Source organism: Hylobates moloch, unplaced genomic scaffold (genome assembly GCF_009828535.3).
Source record: "Hylobates moloch isolate HMO894 unplaced genomic scaffold, HMol_V3 SCAFFOLD_3, whole genome shotgun sequence".
In the NCBI taxonomy this organism is placed as follows: domain Eukaryota; kingdom Metazoa; phylum Chordata; class Mammalia; order Primates; family Hylobatidae; genus Hylobates; species Hylobates moloch.
Genome location: NW_026652278.1, coordinates 6,232,726 through 6,247,120, shown reverse-complemented (window position 1 = coordinate 6,247,120; position 14,395 = coordinate 6,232,726). Strand labels below are relative to the sequence as shown.

General features: G+C 42.7%; 1 protein-coding gene across 2 annotated transcripts in view; it reads left to right on the top strand.

The window, feature by feature from the left end:
• DOCK1 (dedicator of cytokinesis 1) overlaps positions 1–14,395 on the top strand; it is a 546,602-nt gene that overhangs the window by 290,570 nt on the left and 241,637 nt on the right. The gene's annotated exons all lie outside the window — the stretch shown is intronic.

Below are 14,395 nucleotides of genomic sequence, written 5' to 3'. Positions count from 1 at the left end.
GAGGAAAAGACCTAGCATGCACACGGAGCTATCCCCACCCTTAATTTCCCACCCACCAGAGTATTGGGTGTTCTGAGCTCAGAGCAGCAGACCCAGGGGCCCCTCTGATGCCTGGCAGGCCCTGGGGCCTGGGCCAGGGACTAAGCAGCCGGCCGAGTGCAGGGCTCCTGGCCCCCTGGATTTGCTTCTAGAACGTAATGTAAAATGTAAGTAGCCACATTTATTAGTCTGTTTCTCAGGAAAGGACAGAGAAGTAGTGGACCCCAGGGAAGGGACAGGCTTTGGAGAGGAAATTGGGAGGACAAATGGAAAGTTCTTTCACCCACCCACCTCTCCAGACACATCAGTGGGCAATGAGACCTCTTTGCCTGTACATCCCTGAGTCTCTGCACCTAGCACCAGCTTTGTGCCTGTGGCCAAGCCATAGCTCCATCGTTGTTCACTGAGCTGAACTGAGCCTAGCACTGCCTTATAGAATGTCTGTTTTTTATAAGTGGCTTTATACAAAATACCTTCTTTGTATGTGGATACTTTGGGCAGTGTGTCCAGACGTTCCAGAAGAAAAAAAAAGTCTAAAATGTCGTCTATTTCCCTCTTACCCCGCAGCATCCTTTGGTATACAATTTTGCCAGCCTTGGGAATCCAGATATGCCCAGGACGGGAGTCCTGAGCCTGTGGATTCAAACTCTGCCCACCTCACTCTTCTTCTTGTTCTTCTTAACTCAGTTCCCCCAAGCCCGATTTGGCTGGAAAGAGATGCTTAATTATGTGTGAGCAGTATGGAAAGTGCAGTCCCCTCTTCTGCCTGGAAGGGGCCTGGGAAGGGAATGTATAGGAGTTGGGGACGTTTAAAACCAAATAGGAGAAGATGCCACTCTCCAGCATGTTCCCTTGGGGATGTGCTGTTGCAACCGTGGGCTCCAGTAATTTTCCCAGTGGTCTGGGGAACTTCCGTAAATCTTACTTTATTGGCAACCCATAAAATTGAAATCTGCCTTCCGTCTTTTAAAGTGACTGTAAATAAAGCTGCCAGGAAACTTGGGCATTGGGCTGGTAGTATCAGAAGGCTGAAGTTTTCCGGGGCCAAGAGTGAAAACAGGTCGACATAAATGCATGCACAGCAAGGCAGTGCTCAGCCACAGGTGGCACTGTGAGCTGGCAAGAAAACAGCTCCAAGGACAGTGCTATCTGAGATTCGCATGATGTATAACTCCAGGAAGAAAATGGAAAGCCGCAATTGGCAGGTTAGAAAATCCACTTATATGAAGAAGAGAGTATAATGGAATTCTGTAGCATCATCAAGACTGCTTAGAGTTGTTCAATTGTGTAGTAGACTTACAGTTGTTTTGCTAAGTCTATTAAAATCATTGGCATCTCTTCTTTTTTTTGAAGTAAGAAACCATTTACGTATTGTATTACTTAAGTACATGTCTTCAGCATCACAAATCAAAATATTGGTGAAAACTTGCCTCACCATACCTTTGGCTCTGGGGAGATATTCCACATGAGTGAGATGTGTGTCATCATGCTCCAGACTTTAAAGCAAGCATCGTGCTGGGGGCTGGCTGGAGAGAAGGGAGTTTCAGCCATCTTCCTGCCCACAGATCTCTCTTGCATTTTTTTTTAATAGATGGGATGTAGGCATATTTTTAGGGTCTAGAATGAGTCAATATGCTCGGCTTCCTCAGGAAAAAAAAAGTGAAACTTGATAGAAAGATTCATTTAAGGAATCAATTGGTATTGGCTTTTTATATTTTGCTTAAGATTTTTGTTGAAAAGATAGACTTGCAAAGGAGAAAATAGCTACTTTTCAAGTGGGATTTCCTAAAGGCAGAGGAATAAAAATAAAGGAAAGTTCAAGACAGCTAACTAAGCAAAATATCCAATTCTCTCTTCTTTTGCCTTCTTCTTGGAATTGTGCAGGGGTTGTACAGAGAATTGCTGGAATTCCACCCCTATGGTATAGTAAGTTTGAGGTCTCAATTTCCACATAAAAAAGTCAAGAATATACAAGTCAAAGATGTTCAAGAATGTTCATAACAGGTTTATCTATATCTGTTCCAAACTGGAAATAATCCAAATACCAGTCAACAGTAGATAAAGATTTCTTGGTTCTTCATATAGTGGAATACTAGACAGCAACCCAAAAGCACTAACTGCTGATGAATGCTTTAGCGTGGAGGGCTTCTACAAAGCTGCAGAACGAAGGAAGCCAGATGCCCAGTGTTTATGACATGATTCCATTTAGATGAAGTCCAAGAATGCGACAAAGTTATCAATGGTGGAAAATATCAGAATGGGGATTACCTTTGAGGCATACTCGTTGCCCGGGACCACAGCACCTTCACTGGTGCTGGATCATTCTGTCTCTTGCACTAGTTGCTTATGCAGTTTTCCACATATATAGAAATTCATGGAGATGTTTCCTGTCTCAGTGTGACCCCATTTGTCTGAGCATCATCACTGTGTGTCATTGCAATGTCCACATGCATGCTCCCCAATAACCCTCACCCCTCAATGAACCAGCATATCTGTCAGTGCGATTAACCTGTATCCTCTCCAGTGTGTAAGTCAGGAGAAGAGAAAAGTGTCTGCAAACTAGCAGCTGCCGAAGAGGAGCCTTCCGGTTTAGCTGCACAGCAGAACTTCCTTCTTTAGGGGGCTGCCGATGAAACGCATGCCCTCCCAACTGTCCGATGTGGCTATGACAGAGCTCACTATGGATATGAATTTTTCTTTCCCATATCTTTGTTACACAGAAGGAGTCCCGATCCAGATCCCAAGAGAGGGTTCTTGGATCTCACACAAGAAAGAACACAGGGCGAGTCCACAGTGCAAAGTGAAAACAAGTTTATTAAGAGAATAAAGTCGTGAAAGAACAGCTACTCCATAGACAGAGTGGGACATTCCCAAAAGTAAGAGGAGGGATGCGTCCAGCCTAGGTACAATACTCATATATATGGGGAGCTCTGCTCTGCTACAAGGGTTTGTGATAAAGGATTAAATTTCTAATTATTATATTTTGCAAGAATCGATAGTATCTGTTTTTGTTTTTGTTTTTGTTTTTGGAGACAGAGCTTCGCTTTGTTGTCCAGGCTAGAGTGGCATGATGTTGGTTCACTGCAACCTCCATCTCCCATGTTCAAGCAATTCTCGTGCCTCAGCCTCCTGAGTAACCTGTAACCACACCTGGCTGATTTTTTGTATTTTAGTAGAAATGAGGTTTCACCATGTTGCCCAGGCTGGTCTCTAACTCCTCAGCTCAGGCAATCTACCCATCTCAGTCTCCCGAAGTGCTAAGATTACAGGCGTGAGCCACTGTGCCCGATATTATTATCTTTAAAGTAAAATTAGGAATGCCTTTGTTCTCAGGATGTCTAGATATTAGGACACTCCCAAGTCTGAGTCTGTTTAGTAAACATCCGCAGTGTGTTCCCTTAACCTTAAACATCTAGAGATGAGGAATGCCTAACTTTCTAAGAATGCAGCCCAGTAAGTCTCAGCCTCATTTCTCTAGTCCTCACTCAAAAGGGAGGCGCTGTGGTTCAAGTGCCTCTGACATCTTCATATTCCAGAGAGACTCTTAGATGAGCCCAACCTAAGTCTGTGATGGGCAGGTTACACCTGTCAGTTCAGAAGCTGTGGTAGATCAGCCAGTGCTCAACGCCTACAAGGGAAAAGTAACTCATATCGCCTTCGACCTGTAGGGTCGAGATCATTCACTTGGGGACACTTTAGCCTTGCCTTTCAAGAACAAGACAGACGCAATGCTCAAGGTGCCCCAGTGGGGCCTCCTTTTCTGCAGAGAAGCCCTGCAGGAAGGCTTTCTGCATCATTCCCCTTGTCATATTCTGCTCGAGCCTTTACTCCCCTCTTTCTGGGCTTATTTCTGGCTTAAGACTCTTGCTTTGTGTAAAGCCCCTTGCCCGTGGCTCTTCCACTGTCCTGGCAGCCGAGCCCTGTTTCCTTCTGATGGGAACCAGAGCTGTTTCTGAGGTGCTGGTCCCTGTTCCAGGGCCATGCCACTCCTCTGGCTTTCTTTTCCTTTCATCATAAGAAACTAGAGATGGTTTATTGGCCTGAAATACAAATTTGTTTTGGAAAACCTGAGCATCGTGAGGACTAGTTGAGATCCCTGGCTTTCTATGATGCATCATTGTGAATCTAATTTATCTACAGAAATGGAAGGTTTTCCTTTTGAAAGAGAGTGAAGTAGCTCTAGGTTTTTGTTTTTTTTTTTAATGCTCCCTACAACTGAGGCGGTGATGTATGGGAATAAGGAGGAGCAGGCGTGCACCCTGGCTCTCCCCTCTCCCCTCACAATCCCTCATTTTCAGGGCTCTGAGCAAACCCCAAGGCTTTCCCCTCCCAACTGCAGCCTCTCCTTTCTTTTGGGTGGACTCCTGAGGAATGAAACAGAAACGCTTTATTTTGTTGACCTTTATTTGGTCAGTCTTGGGTGCTGGTTTCTATAGGGTTTCTTACTATCCCGTTCTCATCACTGGGGAGCCAACCTCTTCAACACAGGTAGATGGCTCAATGGGCTTGTCTTATTAATCCTTGCTGGTAAGGTCACCAGTCTCATTGAGACTGCTGAAGCCACCTTCTCATAAAGCGGCTAACATGCCCACAGAGAGTGACACTTCTGATCAGAACTAGGGCAGGAAGGGGCCAGGCACAGTGGCTTATGCCTGTATTCCGAGCACTTTGGAAGGCCAAGGCAGGCAGATAGCTTGAGGTCAGGAGTTCGAGACCAGCCTGGCCACTATGGTGAAAGCTTGTCTCTACTAAAAATAGGAAAATTAGCCAGGCATAGTGGCGCATGACTGTAATCCCTGCTAGTCGGTAAGCTGAGGCAGTAGAATCACTTGAACCTGGGACGTGAAGGTTGCAATGAGCCAAGATCGCGCCACGGCATTCCAGCCTGGGTGACAGAGCGAGACTCTTGTCTCCAAAAAAAAAAAAAAAAAAACTAGGACAGGAAGGGGTAAGAATGGATTTCACACTTGAGTTTCCACCCACCAGCGCTCTGTGCTGGTGCTGGAACCACTGGCTGCCCTTCCCAGGCCTTCTGCCCTGGTGCACAGAAGGCTTTTCTTTAGGGAGCCGCTGCAGGGAGGCCTGGAGTCTTCTCCCAGCTAGGTGGTGTAGGAACTTCCTTGTTTGCCCTCCATCCCCACGTTAGGTTCCACAGGTATGGAAGAGGGATGGGGTAAAGGGGAAGGCAAGGAAAATGGAAGCCTCCTTGTTGTACTTTTTTCCTTCCCCAAGCCCTGACTGAATATGAGACTCAGATGAGAATGATGCTCCGCTTTGGTTGTGTGCCTCCAAGGTGCCAGGTACTAGGTCCATTGTGGGTTGTATACTTTGGTTCTTACCAGATAACTGGGCACTCGATACCGTTAAACTCTCTCCACAGGTGTGGATCAGAGAACGTAAATGATCTCTCGAAGGTCACACAGCTAGGAAGGGGTGGAGCCTGGATTCAAATCCAGTTCTGTCTGATGCAACCAGAGGACAGATTCTGACCAAAAATGCCAAATGCTCATGTCAGGCTCTCAGGAAGCTGATGCTACGTCCAGGCTGGCTGGAGAGTAGCTTTGACCAGCATTCTTTGTCATCATTAGCCGTCCCTCATTATCTCACTGTATTAGTTACACTTTGAAATAAAAACAGGCACTGAAACAGCAATATACCCAAATCACTTTGCATTTCGATAGCACTCTAAGCTTCCCCAATATAATTTCAGTGATATTATCACGTTTTCTTCGTTGAATAACAGCTATTAAAATGATTAATCACAATATACGTATCCCATCTATACCACAAGAGGCCACTTCACACCCTTCTGGTGCCATGTATAATAGCATCATAGTACCATGGCCTTTTAATTATCCTGAACACCTCTTTCGTACTGTCATTTGCTGAGGTTCAGTCATAGTGGACAGGATATGTGTTTTTATTTCTTTTAAAGTTGACTAACACACTGTGCATATAATTCTAATTACCTACCCTTGACATTTTATGTGCTCAGTGCAATAAATTATTTTGCTAATTTGGTCTAAGAATTGACGACCTGACTTTAGATGTATTTATTTAGCAGCGTGGCTCATGGGTGATGTGATAGCAAGCTATTGAACATTGGAAAGGAAGCATTTTATTCTTAAACACCAAGTTCCAAATGGGAAAAGTACAGAATTAAAAATAAAAAAAATCTCTAGTTATGTTTGATGACCCCTGAGGGCACATAGACTGTCAGTTCCATGTTTTCCGTAAACATTTTTTTTTTTTCGTATTATTGAGTCTTTGGAGAATTAAACAGTCTTCACTTTAATTGCACTGCATGGTAGGGCTGCAGATCTCCCTATGTCCAATTCTCCTTATTTGTGTTTTGGCACATTCTGCAGCTGTGCCATACTCTAAATGTGTGTGCACCCCTCACTTCTGGGTTCTCATATATTAGTCCATTAACTAAAGTTAAAGTAAAAAATCAAAAACTTATTTTAAGACATTTCTTATACAATTTTAATTTTTTTTTTTTTTTTTGAGATTCAAAGAAAGGCAAGGAATTTGGCTTGTAAATGTTGCGTAATGTTTTTTTCTCTTTTTAGAAAATCCAGTGTCCATAGTTTAAAGTCAGTATGGCTAGAATGTTGTACAAATGCTCCTGGCTTCATCCACATCCCTGTATCTCGGCAGTCACAGTTCCCTGGCACCTTCTCCCCCTTGCCTGGATGGAGGCCTCTGAGTGATCTCCTAGGCCTTCCTAGATTGAGAGGGGAAAGGGAGGATCTTAAGATTCCAGAATATTCATTTCATTTAAGCGAGGGAGGCAGATCCTACAGAGCTTTTTCCCATTTGTGTTCATTTATTGGCTGTTTCCGTGGATTCAAGAAAGAAACTTGAAAATCTGTTTTGTTTTGTTTGGTTTGGTTTTGAGATGGAGTCTCACTCTGTCACCCAGGCTGGAGTGCAGTGATGTGATCTTGGCTCACTGCAACCTCTGCCTGCCAGGTTCAGGCAATTCTCCTGCCTCAGGCTCCTGAGTAGCCGGGATTACAGGCATGCACCACCACACCCAGCTAATCTTTGTATTTTTAGTGGAGTTGGGGTTTCACCATGTTGGCCAGGCTGGTCTCGAACTCCCGACCTCAAGCAATCCACCTGCCTCAGTCTCCCAAAGTGCTGGGATCACAGGCGTGAGCCACCGTGCCTGACCATTTAAAAAAAAAAAAAAAATAGAAATGGGCGTTTGGAAATTGAGTCACTCAAAAGGTGAAGTAGCATTGTCCGAGAGATCCTGTCGCTCAGTATAAAGTTGAAAGGAAACCTAAATTCATTTTATTTGTGTTTGCAGTGTGCATCCCAGACATTTGTTTCAGAATTTGTTAAACATTGAAGAAGATCACCTAGGGTTGAGTAGGTAAGAAGTAAATGTGAGTTTGAGAGGCCATGATAGCCGATACCCTCAATGGCTGCTCTTGGCCTGTTGGACAAGCCATCCTTGCACATGACTTGCTATCCTATGACCCGCCTCCAGATCAGTCACCCTGCCCATTTGACTGTGGGTGGCTTGGCTCTGTTTGATGACCATGAGCAATAAAGTTACCCTTTCAGTACCATGCCTTGGGCTATCTGAGCTGGATGCCCCTAAGTTCTAATAGAAAATAACATTTATTAATGGTTTTTTTTTTTCTTCTCTGAACCCAAATATGACAATGAGGAAATTTATTTTAAAAGTACTGATTTTTTCCTTCCCCACAGAGTAAATATTGTCACATGGAATTGCTGATGATACTTCTGAGTCCCTTAAAATAAGACTTGTGATTCATTCACACCATGAAAATGGTAGAGAACCAACATCTTCACCTTCAGATTCATACGTTATTGGCTCTTTCCTTTTTGGTTCGTGGGTGTTAATGAACATTTTCACTCCGGAGCTTTCTCTGCTTCCGACTCCAGCGTGGATGAAGGCTGCAGCTTCTGGCCTGCCTGGTTCATCCTCTGGGTCTGTCAGCCCTGGGATTGCCACATTCCGTCTCTGTTGTGGTGGGCGAGTTGCATGATGCATTCGATTTGATATTTTACAGAACCTCTACTGAGAAAATAGGGTAAGCAGATTAAAGCTGAACTCAGACACGTGTTTGGCAACCACCCACTCTTGATGGCGTAAGTGGATGGAGGCAGGTGGCCACAGCAAACACCATGTGGCTTTACGAAGAAATGTTCCTCTTCCATACATTAGGCCTGTGTAAAGTTCCTTGTTGGACTTTTGCTTCTTCAATGACAATACATATTTTGTTAGTATTTAAAGGACATTTTTAAACATTGCTGAAGTGAAATCAGCTTAAATTGCGATTCATATGACAAGTGTTGAAACAGGGTGATGTTTGCCATGAAATTTAAATAAGCTCCGTTAAAGCAGAAATGTCTATATACCATGTAAGACGCAATGGTCTGCCATAGACTTCCCCTATTCTTTACTTCTTGACAAGCATGAATAATCTCTCTGTTTGAATACAGAATAGAGTCAGTTATTTTAAAAGAGTTATCATCTATGGGTATAGTGCACTTTAAGCAAACTCTTTACATGCAAGTATGGCTTACCAACAAGTAAACCTTACCAAATAAATGCTCATTTTGATTAAGGCTACCTTCAGATAGCCACCGTTTATCATGCACTTAGAGGGATTCAGTTTTCCAAAATAATTTAAAAGATGACTTTTTAGAACATCATCTATTACATTGTCATCTACCATATATTCTTCTTCTTCTTTTTTTTTGAGACAGAGTCTCACTCTGTTGCCCAGGCTATAGTGCAATGGTACAAGCTCAGCTCACTGCAACCTCCGCCTCCCAAGCTCAAGCAATTCTAGTGCCTCAGCCTCCCGAGTAGCTGGGATTACAGGCACCCGCCACCATGCCTGGCTAATTTTTGTATTTTTAGTAGAGACAGGGTTTTGCCGTGTTGGCCAGGCTGGTCTCAAACTCCTGACTTCAAGTGATCTGCCCACTTTGGCCTCCCAAAGTGCTGGGATTAAAGGCGTGAGCCACCACACCCGGCCTACCGTATATTCTTATACATACATATGTATAAGAATATGCATTTACTTAATATGCTATCAATGTACAAACTTGTTTGTTGTGGATTTCTGCATATATTCCTTGGGTAAGAGAGTCTTGATGTGATTTGCGCTGTGAGAGCAGAACTTAGGTGCTCTATGTTCTCCAAAGTACCCCTCCACCTCCTGGATGGCATTTATTCAGTAGATTCCAGAGCTCAATAAATAAAGAACCTCATGTACTTCCCAAAGAACCAGACACTGTGTTAGCTGCTTTCCACATACGTCTCTTAATTTTCATGTTTTGACAACATTATGAACTATGAAATGTTGATAGGATATGAAAAATCAAGAGCTGGTCTTACGGAATAGTGCAGGATTCCTTCCCTGCTCCATTTTTCAAAGCTTTGCTCCATTGGAACTTAACAATGTGCTGTCTTTCAGCAGGTCTGAAGGTCTTTTTCAATTTAAATGAGCTTATTTCTGTTTTTACCATATCCAACACCCTGCTCCTCCTAATATAAACAGACTCGGTGGCCTATTAACTATTTTACTTCTAATGCCTTCAGTTTCTTCTTGGCGGTGGAGGTGTAATCTCTCCCAAAACCTGCCTGCACTTCACAGAGATTAGGACTGCAATTGCCAGAAGAAACTGAACCTTTGTGGGCGAAAAAGAAAAATACAACCTTCCCTCATTCTCCAGTCTTAATTGAGCTAACTCAATTTATGCCAACCAGTTCTTGCTGGTCATAGTACTAGAGCTTTATGAGAATTAAATCCTGATCTCACCTTAATCCTCTAAAATCTCTGTGAAACTGGGCTCTGTTATCAGCATCATTGTGAGATGAGGCAGCAAGCACGGGCGGTCCCTGAATGTGACTAAGTCAGGAATCTTAGGTAGAAAGCTTTACAAGGAAGTTGGGGGGTGATTAGGAATTGTCTCCAGAAATACCAGATAAACAGTTCACATTTTAGTGAAGCAAAAGATAGGCATATTTTGGCCTTGTTTAACTTGTACCTGAATGTACCAACAACACTTTTGGAAGACTTGGACGTACTCTTCCTCTTTTCCCAGGAAAATAGGGGAGTATTCATTCCTGTACATGTTGAGAACATGAACAATTCTCATATTTTAGGATTGTCTTAATAGGCAACTGACTTTGTTATCTACGTGTTGATTGAAAGAATAGCTTATAGCAGGTGTTAAAAGTTTTTCCTAAAGAGCTACATTATAAATATTTTAGACTTTGAAGGCCATAACATCATAACATTTCAAAGGTCATGAAAACCCAACTCCGCTAGTGAAGCAGGAAAGCAGCTGTAGAGAATATGTAGACAAATGGGCAGCTACTGAGTTCCAACAAAACTTTATTTACAACACCAGGAGGTGGGCCAGATTTGGTCCACAGGCTATAGTTTTCTGACCCCTGGCTTATAGCGTAAGTTGTTGGGCAGAATCTTGATACCATATGTAGACCCAAATTTTAAGAATGAATTGATGCGTTTGATTGATCACAGGAGAATTCAGTGTTTTTCCCCTTTGCTTCTTACGTACATTACATTGTAGGCTCACCCGGCCTCCTCTGTGATTTGGGCAGAATTAGAGCAGTATATCCCATCAAGGATTACTTCTGGCAAGGGATATGGTGAAGGGGCCATTCATCTGTTAGTGTCTGAGTAAGAAACAGTTCCATACAAACAACTGGGAATAGTAATGTCTTTGTCATTGTGAAGCGGAAGAATTTTGCTGTCTTAGTTATGGGAATACTCCAGTTATGGGAACCAAAGTGCAGTAATTGCTTTAAATGGACGGTCATATATGTTTAGCTCCTTAGTCCAATAATTTTATTCACCACGTTCCCCTGAGAGAAGACTTGATGAGACAATCCTGGACAGTCAGCATTGGATTTTCATCTCCAGCTGATTTAAGTATTTCATGCAACCCAATGGAGTATCTTTGCTGTAGGGTTTTAATACTGGAGCTATTATGATGACTGGTGTAATTTAGTTTCTTGTATTGATAGTTTCCAAACAATTGAGATGAATAGTTAAGTTTCTATAATTGTTCTCTGTAACCATATGAAAAATGATTATGTATTAGCTTAACATGAGTTTTTTTCACTAAAATAAGAATCAATAATCAGTTGGTTATCCTTTTGAATATTATATTTAATGCCTCAGATTTGAGTATTATCAGGAAGCCAAGATTTCAAGACCCCGTTTCATTTTTTTTAAAACATGACAAAATGTGACATAGTGAACATTGAGATCACTGAGCTTCACTGTGGATTAGCACCCCACTTTAAAATTTGTCAACACGATATCATCTGTTACATGATATCTAACGTTGAGATATTCTCTAAGATAATAACGTTGAGATATTCTCCAAAGACCTAGGATAAACTTCTAATTTAATTTCCTATTGCAGTATTTTGTGTATTTTGCCTATCATTAAGACTGTGGAGCTTCATTATTAATTAAATTTAGTTCACTGTGTATATTGCTACCACTTCCCAAGTGGTAGTTAATACAGCCTCTCTTAGGTGATGGCTTTTTGTTTACTAGCGATGAAAAGCTTAACCTACACTGCATTTTTTTCATGTGTGTTTAACCGAAGGAAACATCTTTGAATTTATCTTCTCAATGCACAACTGGAAACACTGAAATTTATTTGATGATCCAGAATCAGTTCCTTGGCTTTTAACTTGATTTCCATCCACAACAAGTGGCAGCTTTGAGAAGGTTTCGTGTTCTTTACACTGAGATTCCAGTAGATGAGTCTGAATGTTTAACTCCCAGAAGTTAGGAGAAGATTGAGCTTGCTTAACACTTTTACACTGTTGGTGGGACTGTAAACTAGTTCAACCATTGTGGAAGTCAGTGTGGCGATTCCTCAGGGATCTAGAACTAGAAATACCATTTGACCCAGCCATTCCATTACTGGGTATATACCCAAAGGACTATAAATCATGCTGCTATAAAGACACATGCACACGTATGTTTATTGCGGCACTATTCACAATAGCAAAGAGTTGGAACCAACCCAAATGTCCAACAACGATAGACTGGATTAAGAAAATGTGGCAATCACCATAAAAAGATGATTCATGTCCTTTATAGGACATGGATGAAATGGAAAAATCATTCTCATAAATATAAGGACAAAAACAAAACAATGACGAGTTAATGGGTGCAGGAAATTAACATGGCACATGGATACATATGTAACAAACCTGCACATTGTGCACATATACCCTAAAACCTAAAGTATAATAATAATAAAAAAAAAAAAAAAAGAAAATGCAAGTGCATATGCCTATTTTAGGGCCTGAGTTGGATTTTCATAAAATAAAGCAAAATCTGAGGTCACCCTGTGTGGGAAAACCTCATCCGAGATTGGAGATTGAAAATAGGAGCAAGGGCCAGAAGTAGCGCCCGGAGAGCACGGCTAAGGACTGGGTGGTGCCTGTGTGTCCTTTGGGCACCTGGTGATTTTCAGGACATCATAGACGCAAGGGTGAGGGCTCATCTCATCCTTACCATCAGAGGCAACAATACAGCCCTGGAGTGTATTTCACATTATACCACTAGAGCTGGGTGCTTAAAGGGCATCATCAAACCCATTTTTCTTTCCTTGAATGGAGCTGCCTTTCATTTGTAAATGATGGATTTGAAAAATGGACAAGTAGTGAAAATGCAAGAAAATGATTCACATCAGTAGGTGCTCCATCAGATGTGGTGTAAAAATCAACATGTCCCACAACTGGGCAATTAAATGTTACACATAGAATTTATGGAAAGAACTTTGGAGTGTCCCAGGGATTGCAAAGGTGGTTATAAATGCGTGTGCTCACCTCTTCCTGTTAGCACACACACCTAAATACACAGAATCTCTCAGCGGAGACATTCCGTTGAGAGCCTACTTAACAAATCTCATTTTAATTTTATTCACCTTAGTAAGGCTGCAGGAGTTGGTAAATCCTGTGGACATGGAGATTTAGGTTAAGGGAATTCCAAGCTTGACTGCTAGGCCGCTGGTACAAATCATCATACTCTCTTTCTAGTCACCTGGATACATTACGATGCGATGCCAGACTTCCCCAAAACCCCAATCAAGAAGTAAGAAAAGATTTCTCTCCATTTCCTGGTTCCCTCGCAGTGAGAATGAGATTTTTAATGAAGTCTTGCATTTGGTGGTTGTTGGCCCATTACCTGTGGAAACCGCTGTAAAGACCTCACAGTGCTGCCATCAGCAGGCGCTGTGGCCCTCGGCGGTGCCACATAAGGTGGCCCCAGTGCTCATCCCAGGAAGAATGGCCCCTGCTTGTCTCGGCAAATGACTCCCACGGAAGCTGTGGAGAGCCACGAAGGTGACAGGCGGCATTAGAGGGGCTGTAAAGGGACCGATGCCTGAGAATTTCTTCTGCAGCATGTAGAACTGTGTGCATTTGGATGATAATGCAGTCAGAGGAGGGCTTTCTGTGATTACTGTGGAATAACTCTCAGGCCGAGCCCGGGAAACCAGGAAATGCACATCTACCAGGAGCTGAAGCAGAGGGGTTTCTTTTTCCCTCTTGCTCTGTCTCGTTGAACCTTGGTTCTTCTATCTGTCCCTGAGTCCTGCCTCTGAGCCACTGCCTGTTCCCTGGGTGGCTCCAGCCATGGACTACATGGGTGCCAGGCACATAGCTGGTGACTCTGCCCCTCTGGTGAGTGGAGGCTGGTGCAGGATGGCCTCTGCTCTCTCCCCCTGCCTCTTTTTGTTTTCCTTCTCTGAGGGTTCCTCAGCCTCATGAAGTTTAAAGCCTAATGCAGATCCTCTCCCTCCGCTGCATTGTTCTAGGTGTTACTGAATTTCTCCAAAGAGAAAAATAAAAACTCAGAATATTCTTGTGACTGATTTCTGAATGTGACACGTGGCGTAATGACTTAAATGTATTACAGCCAGCAGCTCTTGGTATAGGACCCATGATATTTTATTATATTTTGTTTAGTATTTTGTTTTACTTTATTATTTCATTGTCTTTGTTTTATTTAGAACACTTTACATCCACCCTTTTCACAGAGTTTTAAGTGTACATTACGGTACTGTTAACTCTGGGTACGATGTTATGCAGCAGGTCTCTAGAACTTACTCATCTTGCAGAAGTGAAACTGTACAACTATGTCTGTGATCCTTCTTAGAGCAAAGCCTTAGCTGAGCTTCCGAGTCCCGCACTCCAACTGCAGGAAGGGCAGCTAAGAAAAGCCAAGTGCAACTTGCCAGACAGATGGGATTTTCATGTCTCATCTATCAGGCAGGACATTTTCTCAGTGTACTCAGCAGACTCCTA